We start from the raw sequence: 15,287 nt of genomic DNA on the forward strand, positions 1-15,287 counted from the left end.
CCATAATCACTTAGGTATCATTTGTGTTTTTAAAGGATAAATACTTGAAGGCGGAATAACGGGAACAAAGACAATTCTTTCAGCTTTCATCCAAAGAAATTTCAAATGAGTGAAAGGACAATTGATTACATCCAAATGATAGAAGAACTCATACCAGGAGTGGGGTTCGAACCCACGAGGACATATGTCCATTGGATCTTAAGTCCAACGCCTTAACCTCTCGGCCATCCTGGTGCTATAAACACAAAATCAAGGGAGCAGTCAAAATGGAATAAGGAACACACAGTTAGATCTTTTGGCTTTGATCCAGACAATATGTAAATGAAACTTGATTACATCCCAATCAAACTTTCTACCAGATGTAGGTTTGGAACAAACAAGAACATTTTAATTTCGATCATGAGTCTAACGCCTTAAACACACTGACATCCAGGTGTTTCTAAAAGACTAACAAGAGCTGAGTCAAAGTAGAAGATCTTGTCATAGTCAGTTCATTCAGATTTGATCCACGCTAATTGGAAATGAATGAAAGGTGGGTTGATTACATCCAAAGTAAGTTTTTTCCAGGAATGCGGTTGGTTTTATTCCAACAGTCTAAACCACTCAGCCATCCTGGTGTAAAGTACAATCAAGAGCCCAGTGAAATTGGAATGAGGAGCACACAGTCAGTTATTTTGGGTTTGAGCCAGACAAGATCTAAATGAGACTTGTTGACATGCAAATAAAACTTAATACAAGAATGGGGTTTCGAAGCAAGAAGAATAATAATTAAGTTGATAATGACTCTAACACCATAACCACTTAGGTATCATTTGTGTTTTTAAAGGATAAATACTTGAAGGCGGAATAACGGGAACAAAGACAATTCTTTCAGCTTTCTTCCAAAGAAATGTCAAATGAGTGAAAGGACAATTGATTACATCCAAATGATAGAAGAACTCATACCAGGAGTGGGGTTCAAACCCACGAGGACATATGTCCATTGGATCTTAAGTCCAACGCCTTAACCTCTCGGCCATCCTGGTGTTTTAAACACAAAATCAAGGGTGCAGTCAAAATGGAATAAGGAACACACAGTTAGATATTTTGGCTTTGATCCAGACAATATGTAAATGAAACTTGATTACATCCCAATCAAACTTTCTACCAGATGTAGGTTTGGAACAAACAAGAACATTTTAACTTCGATCATGAGTCTAACGCCTTAAACACACTGACATCCAGGTGTTTCTAAAAGACTAACAAGAGCTGAGTCAAAGTAGATGATCTTGTCATAGTCAGTTCATTCAGATTTGATCCACGCTAATTGGAAATGAATGAAAGGTGGGTTGATTACATCCAAGGTAAGTTTTTTCCAGGAATGCGGTTGGTACCCACAAGAAGATAGCATTCATTGGATTTTTATTCCAACAGTCTAAACCACTCAGCCATCCTGGTGTAAAGTACAATCAAGAGCCCAGTGAAATTGGAATGAGGAGCACACAGTCAGTTATTTTGGGTTTGAGCCAGACAAGATCTAAATGAGACTTGTTGACATGCAAATAAAACTTAATACAAGAATGGGGTTTCGAAGCAAGAAGAATAATAATTAAGTTGATAATGACTCTAACACCATAACCACTTAGGTATCATTTGTGTTTTTAAAGGATAAATACTTGAAGGCGGAATAACGGGAACAAAGACAATTCTTTCAGCTTTCATCCAAAGAAATGTCAAATGAGTGAAAGGACAATTGATTACATCCAAATGATAGAAGAACTCATACCAGGAGTGGGGTTCAAACCCACGAGGACATATGTCCATTGGATCTTAAGTCCAACGCCTTAACCTCTCGGCCATCCTGGTGTTTTAAACACAAAATCAAGGGTGCAGTCAAAATGGAATAAGGAACACACAGTTAGATATTTTGGCTTTGATCCAGACAATATGTAAATGAAACTTGATTACATCCCAATCAAACTTTCTACCAGATGTAGGTTTGGAACAAACAAGAACATTTTAATTTCGATCATGAGTCTAACGCCTTAAACACACTGACATCCAGGTGTTTCTAAAAGACTAACAAGAGCTGAGTCAAAGTAGAAGATCTTGTCATAGTCAGTTCATTCAGATTTGATCCACGCTAATTGGAAATGAATGAAAGGTGGGTTGATTACATCCAAAGTAAGTTTTTTCCAGGAATGCGGTTGGTACCCACAAGAAGATAGCATTCATTGGATTTTTATTCCAACAGTCTAAACCACTCAGCCATCCTGGTGTAAAGTACAATCAAGAGCCCAGTGAAATTGGAATGAGGAGCACACAGTCAGTTATTTTGGGTTTGAGCCAGACAAGATCTAAATGAGACTTGTTGACATGCAAATAAAACTTAATACAAGAATGGGGTTTCGAAGCAAGAAGAATAATAATTAAGTTGATAATGACTCTAACACCATAATCACTTAGGTATCATTTGTGTTTTTAAAGGATAAATACTTGAAGGCGGAATAACGGGAACAAAGACAATTCTTTCAGCTTTCATCCAAAGAAATTTCAAATGAGTGAAAGGACAATTGATTACATCCAAATGATAGAAGAACTCATACCAGGAGTGGGGTTCGAACCCACGAGGACATATGTCCATTGGATCTTAAGTCCAACGCCTTAACCTCTCGGCCATCCTGGTGCTATAAACACAAAATCAAGGGAGCAGTCAAAATGGAATAAGGAACACACAGTTAGATCTTTTGGCTTTGATCCAGACAATATGTAAATGAAACTTGATTACATCCCAATCAAACTTTCTACCAGATGTAGGTTTGGAACAAACAAGAACATTTTAATTTCGATCATGAGTCTAACGCCTTAAACACACTGACATCCAGGTGTTTCTAAAAGACTAACAAGAGCTGAGTCAAAGTAGAAGATCTTGTCATAGTCAGTTCATTCAGATTTGATCCACGCTAATTGGAAATGAATGAAAGGTGGGTTGATTACATCCAAAGTAAGTTTTTTCCAGGAATGCGGTTGGTACCCACAAGAAGATAGCATTCATTGGATTTTTATTCCAACAGTCTAAACCACTCAGCCATCCTGGTGTAAAGTATAATCAAGAGCCCAGTGAAATTGGAATGAGGAGCACACAGTCAGTTATTTTGGGTTTGAGCCAGACAAGATCTAAATGAGACTTGTTGACATGCAAATCAAACTTAATACAAGAATGGGGTTTCGAAGCAAGAAGAATAATAATTAAGTTGATAATGACTCTAACACCATAATCACTTAGGTATCATTTGTGTTTTTAAAGGATAAATACTTGAAGGCGGAATAACGGGAACAAAGACAATTCTTTCAGCTTTCATCCAAAGAAATTTCAAATGAGTGAAAGGACAATTGATTACATCCAAATGATAGAAGAACTCATACCAGGAGTGGGGTTCAAACCCACGAGGACATATGTCCATTGGATCTTAAGTCCAACGCCTTAACCTCTCGGCCATCCTGGTGTTTTAAACACAAAATCAAGGGCGCAGTCAAAATGGAATAAGGAACACACAGTTAGATATTTTGGCTTTGATCCAGACAATATGTAAATGAAACTTGATTACATCCCAATCAAACTTTCTACCAGATGTAGGTTTGGAACAAACAAGAACATTTTAACTTCGATCATGAGTCTAACGCCTTAAACACACTGACATCCAGGTGTTTCTAAAAGACTAACAAGAGCTGAGTCAAAGTAGATGATCTTGTCATAGTCAGTTCATTCAGATTTGATCCACGCTAATTGGAAATGAATGAAAGGTGGGTTGATTACATCCAAGGTAAGTTTTTTCCAGGAATGCGGTTGGTACCCACAAGAAGATAGCATTCATTGGATTTTTATTCCAACAGTCTAAACCACTCAGCCATCCTGGTGTAAAGTACAATCAAGAGCCCAGTGAAATTGGAATGAGGAGCACACAGTCAGTTATTTTGGGTTTGAGCCAGACAAGATCTAAATGAGACTTGTTGACATGCAAATAAAACTTAATACAAGAATGGGGTTTCGAAGCAAGAAGAATAATAATTAAGTTGATAATGACTCTAACACCATAATCACTTAGGTATCATTTGTGTTTTTAAAGGATAAATACTTGAAGGCGGAATAACGGGAACAAAGACAATTCTTTCAGCTTTCATCCAAAGAAATTTCAAATGAGTGAAAGGACAATTGATTACATCCAAATGATAGAAGAACTCATACCAGGAGTGGGGTTCGAACCCACGAGGACATATGTCCATTGGATCTTAAGTCCAACGCCTTAACCTCTCGGCCATCCTGGTGCTATAAACACAAAATCAAGGGAGCAGTCAAAATGGAATAAGGAACACACAGTTAGATCTTTTGGCTTTGATCCAGACAATATGTAAATGAAACTTGATTACATCCCAATCAAACTTTCTACCAGATGTAGGTTTGGAACAAACAAGAACATTTTAATTTCGATCATGAGTCTAACGCCTTAAACACACTGACATCCAGGTGTTTCTAAAAGACTAACAAGAGCTGAGTCAAAGTAGAAGATCTTGTCATAGTCAGTTCATTCAGATTTGATCCACGCTAATTGGAAATGAATGAAAGGTGGGTTGATTACATCCAAAGTAAGTTTTTTCCAGGAATGCGGTTGGTACCCACAAGAAGATAGCATTCATTGGATTTTTATTCCAACAGTCTAAACCACTCAGCCATCCTGGTGTAAAGTACAATCAAGAGCCCAGTGAAATTGGAATGAGGAGCACACAGTCAGTTATTTTGGGTTTGAGCCAGACAAGATCTAAATGAGACTTGTTGACATGCAAATCAAACTTAATACAAGAATGGGGTTTCGAAGCAAGAAGAATAATAATTAAGTTGATAATGACTCTAACACCATAATCACTTAGGTATCATTTGTGTTTTTAAAGGATAAATACTTGAAGGCGGAATAACGGGAACAAAGACAATTCTTTCAGCTTTCATCCAAAGAAATTTCAAATGAGTGAAAGGACAATTGATTACATCCAAATGATAGAAGAACTCATACCAGGAGTGGGGTTCGAACCCACGAGGACATATGTCCATTGGATCTTAAGTCCAACGCCTTAACCTCTCGGCCATCCTGGTGCTATAAACACAAAATCAAGGGAGCAGTCAAAATGGAATAAGGAACACACAGTTAGATCTTTTGGCTTTGATCCAGACAATATGTAAATGAAACTTGATTACATCCCAATCAAACTTTCTACCAGATGTAGGTTTGGAACAAACAAGAACATTTTAATTTCGATCATGAGTCTAACGCCTTAAACACACTGACATCCAGGTGTTTCTAAAAGACTAACAAGAGCTGAGTCAAAGTAGAAGATCTTGTCATAGTCAGTTCATTCAGATTTGATCCACGCTAATTGGAAATGAATGAAAGGTGGGTTGATTACATCCAAAGTAAGTTTTTTCCAGGAATGCGGTTGGTACCCACAAGAAGATAGCATTCATTGGATTTTTATTCCAACAGTCTAAACCACTCAGCCATCCTGGTGTAAAGTACAATCAAGAGCCCAGTGAAATTGGAATGAGGAGCACACAGTCAGTTATTTTGGGTTTGAGCCAGACAAGATCTAAATGAGACTTGTTGACATGCAAATCAAACTTAATACAAGAATGGGGTTTCGAAGCAAGAAGAATAATAATTAAGTTGATAATGACTCTAACACCATAACCACTTAGGTATCATTTGTGTTTTTAAAGGATAAATACTTGAAGGCGGAATAACGGGAACAAAGACAATTCTTTCAGCTTTCATCCAAAGAAATTTCAAATGAGTGAAAGGACAATTGATTACATCCAAATGATAGAAGAACTCATACCAGGAGTGGGGTTCAAACCCACGAGGACATATGTCCATTGGATCTTAAGTCCAACGCCTTAACCTCTCGGCCATCCTGGTGTTTTAAACACAAAATCAAGGGCGCAGTCAAAATGGAATAAGGAACACACAGTTAGATATTTTGGCTTTGATCCAGACAATATGTAAATGAAACTTGATTACATCCCAATCAAACTTTCTACCAGATGTAGGTTTGGAACAAACAAGAACATTTTAACTTCGATCATGAGTCTAACGCCTTAAACACACTGACATCCAGGTGTTTCTAAAAGACTAACAAGAGCTGAGTCAAAGTAGATGATCTTGTCATAGTCAGTTCATTCAGATTTGATCCACGCTAATTGGAAATGAATGAAAGGTGGGTTGATTACATCCAAGGTAAGTTTTTTCCAGGAATGCGGTTGGTACCCACAAGAAGATAGCATTCATTGGATTTTTATTCCAACAGTCTAAACCACTCAGCCATCCTGGTGTAAAGTACAATCAAGAGCCCAGTGAAATTGGAATGAGGAGCACACAGTCAGTTATTTTGGGTTTGAGCCAGACAAGATCTAAATGAGACTTGTTGACATGCAAATAAAACTTAATACAAGAATGGGGTTTCGAAGCAAGAAGAATAATAATTAAGTTGATAATGACTCTAACACCATAATCACTTAGGTATCATTTGTGTTTTTAAAGGATAAATACTTGAAGGCGGAATAACGGGAACAAAGACAATTCTTTCAGCTTTCATCCAAAGAAATTTCAAATGAGTGAAAGGACAATTGATTACATCCAAATGATAGAAGAACTCATACCAGGAGTGGGGTTCGAACCCACGAGGACATATGTCCATTGGATCTTAAGTCCAACGCCTTAACCTCTCGGCCATCCTGGTGCTATAAACACAAAATCAAGGGAGCAGTCAAAATGGAATAAGGAACACACAGTTAGATCTTTTGGCTTTGATCCAGACAATATGTAAATGAAACTTGATTACATCCCAATCAAACTTTCTACCAGATGTAGGTTTGGAACAAACAAGAACATTTTAATTTCGATCATGAGTCTAACGCCTTAAACACACTGACATCCAGGTGTTTCTAAAAGACTAACAAGAGCTGAGTCAAAGTAGAAGATCTTGTCATAGTCAGTTCATTCAGATTTGATCCACGCTAATTGGAAATGAATGAAAGGTGGGTTGATTACATCCAAAGTAAGTTTTTTCCAGGAATGCGGTTGGTACCCACAAGAAGATAGCATTCATTGGATTTTTATTCCAACAGTCTAAACCACTCAGCCATCCTGGTGTAAAGTACAATCAAGAGCCCAGTGAAATTGGAATGAGGAGCACACAGTCAGTTATTTTGGGTTTGAGCCAGACAAGATCTAAATGAGACTTGTTGACATGCAAATAAAACTTAATACAAGAATGGGGTTTCGAAGCAAGAAGAATAATAATTAAGTTGATAATGACTCTAACACCATAATCACTTAGGTATCATTTGTGTTTTTAAAGGATAAATACTTGAAGGCGGAATAACGGGAACAAAGACAATTCTTTCAGCTTTCATCCAAAGAAATTTCAAATGAGTGAAAGGACAATTGATTACATCCAAATGATAGAAGAACTCATACCAGGAGTGGGGTTCGAACCCACGAGGACATATGTCCATTGGATCTTAAGTCCAACGCCTTAACCTCTCGGCCATCCTGGTGCTATAAACACAAAATCAAGGGAGCAGTCAAAATGGAATAAGGAACACACAGTTAGATCTTTTGGCTTTGATCCAGACAATATGTAAATGAAACTTGATTACATCCCAATCAAACTTTCTACCAGATGTAGGTTTGGAACAAACAAGAACATTTTAATTTCGATCATGAGTCTAACGCCTTAAACACACTGACATCCAGGTGTTTCTAAAAGACTAACAAGAGCTGAGTCAAAGTAGAAGATCTTGTCATAGTCAGTTCATTCAGATTTGATCCACGCTAATTGGAAATGAATGAAAGGTGGGTTGATTACATCCAAAGTAAGTTTTTTCCAGGAATGCGGTTGGTACCCACAAGAAGATAGCATTCATTGGATTTTTATTCCAACAGTCTAAACCACTCAGCCATCCTGGTGTAAAGTACAATCAAGAGCCCAGTGAAATTGGAATGAGGAGCACACAGTCAGTTATTTTGGGTTTGAGCCAGACAAGATCTAAATGAGACTTGTTGACATGCAAATCAAACTTAATACAAGAATGGGGTTTCGAAGCAAGAAGAATAATAATTAAGTTGATAATGACTCTAACACCATAACCACTTAGGTATCATTTGTGTTTTTAAAGGATAAATACTTGAAGGCGGAATAACGGGAACAAAGACAATTCTTTCAGCTTTCATCCAAAGAAATTTCAAATGAGTGAAAGGACAATTGATTACATCCAAATGATAGAAGAACTCATACCAGGAGTGGGGTTCAAACCCACGAGGACATATGTCCATTGGATCTTAAGTCCAACGCCTTAACCTCTCGGCCATCCTGGTGTTATAAACACAAAATCAAGGGCGCAGTCAAAATGGAATAAGGAACACACAGTTAGATCTTTTGGCTTTGATCCAGACAATATGTAAATGAAACTTGATTACATCCCAATCAAACTTTCTACCAGATGTAGGTTTGGAACAAACAAGAACATTTTAATTTCGATCATGAGTCTAACGCCTTAAACACACTGACATCCAGGTGTTTCTAAAAGACTAACAAGAGCTGAGTCAAAGTAGAAGATCTTGTCATAGTCAGTTCATTCAGATTTGATCCACGCTAATTGGAAATGAATGAAAGGTGGGTTGATTACATCCAAAGTAAGTTTTTTCCAGGAATGCGGTTGGTACCCACAAGAAGATAGCATTCATTGGATTTTTATTCCAACAGTCTAAACCACTCAGCCATCCTGGTGTAAAGTACAATCAAGAGCCCAGTGAAATTGGAATGAGGAGCACACAGTCAGTTATTTTGGGTTTGAGCCAGACAAGATCTAAATGAGACTTGTTGACATGCAAATCAAACTTAATACAAGAATGGGGTTTCGAAGCAAGAAGAATAATAATTAAGTTGATAATGACTCTAACACCATAATCACTTAGGTATCATTTGTGTTTTTAAAGGATAAATACTTGAAGGCGGAATAACGGGAACAAAGACAATTCTTTCAGCTTTCATCCAAAGAAATTTCAAATGAGTGAAAGGACAATTGATTACATCCAAATGATAGAAGAACTCATACCAGGAGTGGGGTTCGAACCCACGAGGACATATGTCCATTGGATCTTAAGTCCAACGCCTTAACCTCTCGGCCATCCTGGTGCTATAAACACAAAATCAAGGGAGCAGTCAAAATGGAATAAGGAACACACAGTTAGATCTTTTGGCTTTGATCCAGACAATATGTAAATGAAACTTGATTACATCCCAATCAAACTTTCTACCAGATGTAGGTTTGGAACAAACAAGAACATTTTAATTTCGATCATGAGTCTAACGCCTTAAACACACTGACATCCAGGTGTTTCTAAAAGACTAACAAGAGCTGAGTCAAAGTAGAAGATCTTGTCATAGTCAGTTCATTCAGATTTGATCCACGCTAATTGGAAATGAATGAAAGGTGGGTTGATTACATCCAAAGTAAGTTTTTTCCAGGAATGCGGTTGGTACCCACAAGAAGATAGCATTCATTGGATTTTTATTCCAACAGTCTAAACCACTCAGCCATCCTGGTGTAAAGTACAATCAAGAGCCCAGTGAAATTGGAATGAGGAGCACACAGTCAGTTATTTTGGGTTTGAGCCAGACAAGATCTAAATGAGACTTGTTGACATGCAAATCAAACTTAATACAAGAATGGGGTTTCGAAGCAAGAAGAATAATAATTAAGTTGATAATGACTCTAACACCATAACCACTTAGGTATCATTTGTGTTTTTAAAGGATAAATACTTGAAGGCGGAATAACGGGAACAAAGACAATTCTTTCAGCTTTCATCCAAAGAAATTTCAAATGAGTGAAAGGACAATTGATTACATCCAAATGATAGAAGAACTCATACCAGGAGTGGGGTTCAAACCCACGAGGACATATGTCCATTGGATCTTAAGTCCAACGCCTTAACCTCTCGGCCATCCTGGTGTTATAAACACAAAATCAAGGGCGCAGTCAAAATGGAATAAGGAACACACAGTTAGATCTTTTGGCTTTGATCCAGACAATATGTAAATGAAACTTGATTACATCCCAATCAAACTTTCTACCAGATGTAGGTTTGGAACAAACAAGAACATTTTAATTTCGATCATGAGTCTAACGCCTTAAACACACTGACATCCAGGTGTTTCTAAAAGACTAACAAGAGCTGAGTCAAAGTAGAAGATCTTGTCATAGTCAGTTCATTCAGATTTGATCCACGCTAATTGGAAATGAATGAAAGGTGGGTTGATTACATCCAAAGTAAGTTTTTTCCAGGAATGCGGTTGGTACCCACAAGAAGATAGCATTCATTGGATTTTTATTCCAACAGTCTAAACCACTCAGCCATCCTGGTGTAAAGTACAATCAAGAGCCCAGTGAAATTGGAATGAGGAGCACACAGTCAGTTATTTTGGGTTTGAGCCAGACAAGATCTAAATGAGACTTGTTGACATGCAAATCAAACTTAATACAAGAATGGGGTTTCGAAGCAAGAAGAATAATAATTAAGTTGATAATGACTCTAACACCATAATCACTTAGGTATCATTTGTGTTTTTAAAGGATAAATACTTGAAGGCGGAATAACGGGAACAAAGACAATTCTTTCAGCTTTCATCCAAAGAAATTTCAAATGAGTGAAAGGACAATTGATTACATCCAAATGATAGAAGAACTCATACCAGGAGTGGGGTTCGAACCCACGAGGACATATGTCCATTGGATCTTAAGTCCAACGCCTTAACCTCTCGGCCATCCTGGTGTTATAAACACAAAATCAAGGGCGCAGTCAAAATGGAATAAGGAACACACAGTTAGATCTTTTGGCTTTGATCCAGACAATATGTAAATGAAACTTGATTACATCCCAATCAAACTTTCTACCAGATGTAGGTTTGGAACAAACAAGAACATTTTAATTTCGATCATGAGTCTAACGCCTTAAACACACTGACATCCAGGTGTTTCTAAAAGACTAACAAGAGCTGAGTCAAAGTAGAAGATCTTGTCATAGTCAGTTCATTCAGATTTGATCCACGCTAATTGGAAATGAATGAAAGGTGGGTTGATTACATCCAAAGTAAGTTTTTTCCAGGAATGCGGTTGGTACCCACAAGAAGATAGCATTCATTGGATTTTTATTCCAACAGTCTAAACCACTCAGCCATCCTGGTGTAAAGTACAATCAAGAGCCCAGTGAAATTGGAATGAGGAGCACACAGTCAGTTATTTTGGGTTTGAGCCAGACAAGATCTAAATGAGACTTGTTGACATGCAAATCAAACTTAATACAAGAATGGGGTTTCGAAGCAAGAAGAATAATAATTAAGTTGATAATGACTCTAACACCATAATCACTTAGGTATCATTTGTGTTTTTAAAGGATAAATACTTGAAGGCGGAATAACGGGAACAAAGACAATTCTTTCAGCTTTCATCCAAAGAAATTTCAAATGAGTGAAAGGACAATTGATTACATCCAAATGATAGAAGAACTCATACCAGGAGTGGGGTTCGAACCCACGAGGACATATGTCCATTGGATCTTAAGTCCAACGCCTTAACCTCTCGGCCATCCTGGTGTTATAAACACAAAATCAAGGGCGCAGTCAAAATGGAATAAGGAACACACAGTTAGATCTTTTGGCTTTGATCCAGACAATATGTAAATGAAACTTGATTACATCCCAATCAAACTTTCTACCAGATGTAGGTTTGGAACAAACAAGAACATTTTAATTTCGATCATGAGTCTAACGCCTTAAACACACTGACATCCAGGTGTTTCTAAAAGACTAACAAGAGCTGAGTCAAAGTAGAAGATCTTGTCATAGTCAGTTCATTCAGATTTGATCCACGCTAATTGGAAATGAATGAAAGGTGGGTTGATTACATCCAAAGTAAGTTTTTTCCAGGAATGCGGTTGGTACCCACAAGAAGATAGCATTCATTGGATTTTTATTCCAACAGTCTAAACCACTCAGCCATCCTGGTGTAAAGTACAATCAAGAGCCCAGTGAAATTGGAATGAGGAGCACACAGTCAGTTATTTTGGGTTTGAGCCAGACAAGATCTAAATGAGACTTGTTGACATGCAAATCAAACTTAATACAAGAATGGGGTTTCGAAGCAAGAAGAATAATAATTAAGTTGATAATGACTCTAACACCATAATCACTTAGGTATCATTTGTGTTTTTAAAGGATAAATACTTGAAGGCGGAATAACGGGAACAAAGACAATTCTTTCAGCTTTCATCCAAAGAAATTTCAAATGAGTGAAAGGACAATTGATTACATCCAAATGATAGAAGAACTCATACCAGGAGTGGGGTTCAAACCCACGAGGACATATGTCCATTGGATCTTAAGTCCAACGCCTTAACCTCTCGGCCATCCTGGTGTTATAAACACAAAATCAAGGGCGCAGTCAAAATGGAATAAGGAACACACAGTTAGATCTTTTGGCTTTGATCCAGACAATATGTAAATGAAACTTGATTACATCCCAATCAAACTTTCTACCAGATGTAGGTTTGGAACAAACAAGAACATTTTAATTTCGATCATGAGTCTAACGCCTTAAACACACTGACATCCAGGTGTTTCTAAAAGACTAACAAGAGCTGAGTCAAAGTAGAAGATCTTGTCATAGTCAGTTCATTCAGATTTGATCCACGCTAATTGGAAATGAATGAAAGGTGGGTTGATTACATCCAAAGTAAGTTTTTTCCAGGAATGCGGTTGGTACCCACAAGAAGATAGCATTCATTGGATTTTTATTCCAACAGTCTAAACCACTCAGCCATCCTGGTGTAAAGTACAATCAAGAGCCCAGTGAAATTGGAATGAGGAGCACACAGTCAGTTATTTTGGGTTTGAGCCAGACAAGATCTAAATGAGACTTGTTGACATGCAAATCAAACTTAATACAAGAATGGGGTTTCGAAGCAAGAAGAATAATAATTAAGTTGATAATGACTCTAACACCATAATCACTTAGGTATCATTTGTGTTTTTAAAGGATAAATACTTGAAGGCGGAATAACGGGAACAAAGACAATTCTTTCAGCTTTCATCCAAAGAAATTTCAAATGAGTGAAAGGACAATTGATTACATCCAAATGATAGAAGAACTCATACCAGGAGTGGGGTTCGAACCCACGAGGACATATGTCCATTGGATCTTAAGTCCAACGCCTTAACCTCTCGGCCATCCTGGTGCTATAAACACAAAATCAAGGGCGCAGTCAAAATGGAATAAGGAACACAGAGTTAGATCTTTTGGCTTTGATCCAGACAATATGTAAATGAAACTTGATTACATCCCAATCAAACTTTCTACCAGATGTAGGTTTGGAACAAACAAGAACATTTTAATTTCGATCATGAGTCTAACGCCTTAAACACACTGACATCCAGGTGTTTCTAAAAGACTAACAAGAGCTGAGTCAAAGTAGAAGATCTTGTCATAGTCAGTTCATTCAGATTTGATCCACGCTAATTGGAAATGAATGAAAGGTGGGTTGATTACATCCAAAGTAAGTTTTTTCCAGGAATGCGGTTGGTACCCACAAGAAGATAGCATTCATTGGATTTTTATTCCAACAGTCTAAACCACTCAGCCATCCTGGTGTAAAGTACAATCAAGAGCCCAGTGAAATTGGAATGAGGAGCACACAGTCAGTTATTTTGGGTTTGAGCCAGACAAGATCTAAATGAGACTTGTTGACATGCAAATCAAACTTAATACAAGAATGGGGTTTCGAAGCAAGAAGAATAATAATTAAGTTGATAATGACTCTAACACCATAATCACTTAGGTATCATTTGTGTTTTTAAAGGATAAATACTTGAAGGCGGAATAACGGGAACAAAGACAATTCTTTCAGCTTTCATCCAAAGAAATTTCAAATGAGTGAAAGGACAATTGATTACATCCAAATGATAGAAGAACTCATACCAGGAGTGGGGTTCGAACCCACGAGGACATATGTCCATTGGATCTTAAGTCCAACGCCTTAACCTCTCGGCCATCCTGGTGCTATAAACACAAAATCAAGGGAGCAGTCAAAATGGAATAAGGAACACACAGTTAGATCTTTTGGCTTTGATCCAGACAATATGTAAATGAAACTTGATTACATCCCAATCAAACTTTCTACCAGATGTAGGTTTGGAACAAACAAGAACATTTTAATTTCGATCATGAGTCTAACGCCTTAAACACACTGACATCCAGGTGTTTCTAAAAGACTAACAAGAGCTGAGTCAAAGTAGAAGATCTTGTCATAGTCAGTTCATTCAGATTTGATCCACGCTAATTGGAAATGAATGAAAGGTGGGTTGATTACATCCAAAGTAAGTTTTTTCCAGGAATGCGGTTGGTACCCACAAGAAGATAGCATTCATTGGATTTTTATTCCAACAGTCTAAACCACTCAGCCATCCTGGTGTAAAGTACAATCAAGAGCCCAGTGAAATTGGAATGAGGAGCACACAGTCAGTTATTTTGGGTTTGAGCCAGACAAGATCTAAATGAGACTTGTTGACATGCAAATCAAACTTAATACAAGAATGGGGTTTCGAAGCAAGAAGAATAATAATTAAGTTGATAATGACTCTAACACCATAACCACTTAGGTATCATTTGTGTTTTTAAAGGATAAATACTTGAAGGCGGAATAACGGGAACAAAGACAATTCTTTCAGCTTTCATCCAAAGAAATTTCAAATGAGTGAAAGGACAATTGATTACATCCAAATGATAGAAGAACTCATACCAGGAGTGGGGTTCGAACCCACGAAATGAAACTTGATTACATCCCAATCAAACTTTCTACCAGATGTAGGTTTGGAACAAACAAGAACATTTTAATTTCGATCATGAGTCTAACGCCTTAAACACACTGACATCCAGGTGTTTCTAAAAGACTAACAAGAGCTGAGTCAAAGTAGATGATCTTGTCATAGTCAGTTCATTCAGATTTGATCCACGCTAATTGGAAATGAATGAAAGGTGGGTTGATTACATCCAAAGTAAGTTTTTTCCAGGAATGCGGTTGGTACCCACAAGAAGATAGCATTCATTGGATTTTTATTCCAACAGTCTAAACCACTCAGCCATCCTGGTGTAAAGTACAATCAAGAGCCCAGTGAAATTGGAATGAGGAGCACACAGTCAG

At 37.5% G+C, this 15,287-nt stretch overlaps 18 non-coding genes across 18 annotated transcripts; all 18 read right to left on the minus strand.

The window, feature by feature from the left end:
• Nucleotides 1-151: 151 nt before the first annotated feature.
• On the minus strand, nucleotides 152-234 carry trnal-uaa (transfer RNA leucine (anticodon UAA)). The gene has a single exon. It is a non-coding gene; the product is annotated as a tRNA-Leu (tRNA).
• A 708-nt stretch (nucleotides 235-942) lies between these two features.
• trnal-uaa (transfer RNA leucine (anticodon UAA)) lies at nucleotides 943-1,025 on the minus strand. The gene has a single exon. It is a non-coding gene; the product is annotated as a tRNA-Leu (tRNA).
• A 737-nt stretch (nucleotides 1,026-1,762) lies between these two features.
• trnal-uaa (transfer RNA leucine (anticodon UAA)) lies at nucleotides 1,763-1,845 on the minus strand. The gene has a single exon. It is a non-coding gene; the product is annotated as a tRNA-Leu (tRNA).
• Nucleotides 1,846-2,582: 737 nt separating this feature from the next.
• On the minus strand, nucleotides 2,583-2,665 carry trnal-uaa (transfer RNA leucine (anticodon UAA)). The gene has a single exon. It is a non-coding gene; the product is annotated as a tRNA-Leu (tRNA).
• Nucleotides 2,666-3,402: 737 nt separating this feature from the next.
• trnal-uaa (transfer RNA leucine (anticodon UAA)) lies at nucleotides 3,403-3,485 on the minus strand. Its single transcript has one exon. It is a non-coding gene; the product is annotated as a tRNA-Leu (tRNA).
• Nucleotides 3,486-4,222: 737 nt separating this feature from the next.
• trnal-uaa (transfer RNA leucine (anticodon UAA)) lies at nucleotides 4,223-4,305 on the minus strand. Its single transcript has one exon. It is a non-coding gene; the product is annotated as a tRNA-Leu (tRNA).
• A 737-nt stretch (nucleotides 4,306-5,042) lies between these two features.
• On the minus strand, nucleotides 5,043-5,125 carry trnal-uaa (transfer RNA leucine (anticodon UAA)). The gene has a single exon. It is a non-coding gene; the product is annotated as a tRNA-Leu (tRNA).
• Nucleotides 5,126-5,862: 737 nt separating this feature from the next.
• Nucleotides 5,863-5,945, minus strand: trnal-uaa (transfer RNA leucine (anticodon UAA)). Its single transcript has one exon. It is a non-coding gene; the product is annotated as a tRNA-Leu (tRNA).
• A 737-nt stretch (nucleotides 5,946-6,682) lies between these two features.
• On the minus strand, nucleotides 6,683-6,765 carry trnal-uaa (transfer RNA leucine (anticodon UAA)). Its single transcript has one exon. It is a non-coding gene; the product is annotated as a tRNA-Leu (tRNA).
• Nucleotides 6,766-7,502: 737 nt separating this feature from the next.
• On the minus strand, nucleotides 7,503-7,585 carry trnal-uaa (transfer RNA leucine (anticodon UAA)). The gene has a single exon. It is a non-coding gene; the product is annotated as a tRNA-Leu (tRNA).
• A 737-nt stretch (nucleotides 7,586-8,322) lies between these two features.
• Nucleotides 8,323-8,405, minus strand: trnal-uaa (transfer RNA leucine (anticodon UAA)). The gene has a single exon. It is a non-coding gene; the product is annotated as a tRNA-Leu (tRNA).
• A 737-nt stretch (nucleotides 8,406-9,142) lies between these two features.
• Nucleotides 9,143-9,225, minus strand: trnal-uaa (transfer RNA leucine (anticodon UAA)). Its single transcript has one exon. It is a non-coding gene; the product is annotated as a tRNA-Leu (tRNA).
• A 737-nt stretch (nucleotides 9,226-9,962) lies between these two features.
• Nucleotides 9,963-10,045, minus strand: trnal-uaa (transfer RNA leucine (anticodon UAA)). The gene has a single exon. It is a non-coding gene; the product is annotated as a tRNA-Leu (tRNA).
• A 737-nt stretch (nucleotides 10,046-10,782) lies between these two features.
• Nucleotides 10,783-10,865, minus strand: trnal-uaa (transfer RNA leucine (anticodon UAA)). The gene has a single exon. It is a non-coding gene; the product is annotated as a tRNA-Leu (tRNA).
• A 737-nt stretch (nucleotides 10,866-11,602) lies between these two features.
• trnal-uaa (transfer RNA leucine (anticodon UAA)) lies at nucleotides 11,603-11,685 on the minus strand. The gene has a single exon. It is a non-coding gene; the product is annotated as a tRNA-Leu (tRNA).
• Nucleotides 11,686-12,422: 737 nt separating this feature from the next.
• trnal-uaa (transfer RNA leucine (anticodon UAA)) lies at nucleotides 12,423-12,505 on the minus strand. The gene has a single exon. It is a non-coding gene; the product is annotated as a tRNA-Leu (tRNA).
• Nucleotides 12,506-13,242: 737 nt separating this feature from the next.
• On the minus strand, nucleotides 13,243-13,325 carry trnal-uaa (transfer RNA leucine (anticodon UAA)). The gene has a single exon. It is a non-coding gene; the product is annotated as a tRNA-Leu (tRNA).
• Nucleotides 13,326-14,062: 737 nt separating this feature from the next.
• On the minus strand, nucleotides 14,063-14,145 carry trnal-uaa (transfer RNA leucine (anticodon UAA)). The gene has a single exon. It is a non-coding gene; the product is annotated as a tRNA-Leu (tRNA).
• Nucleotides 14,146-15,287: the final 1,142 nt, after the last annotated feature.

Source organism: Oncorhynchus clarkii, chromosome 18 (genome assembly GCF_045791955.1).
Source record: "Oncorhynchus clarkii lewisi isolate Uvic-CL-2024 chromosome 18, UVic_Ocla_1.0, whole genome shotgun sequence".
NCBI classification, from domain to species: domain Eukaryota; kingdom Metazoa; phylum Chordata; class Actinopteri; order Salmoniformes; family Salmonidae; genus Oncorhynchus; species Oncorhynchus clarkii.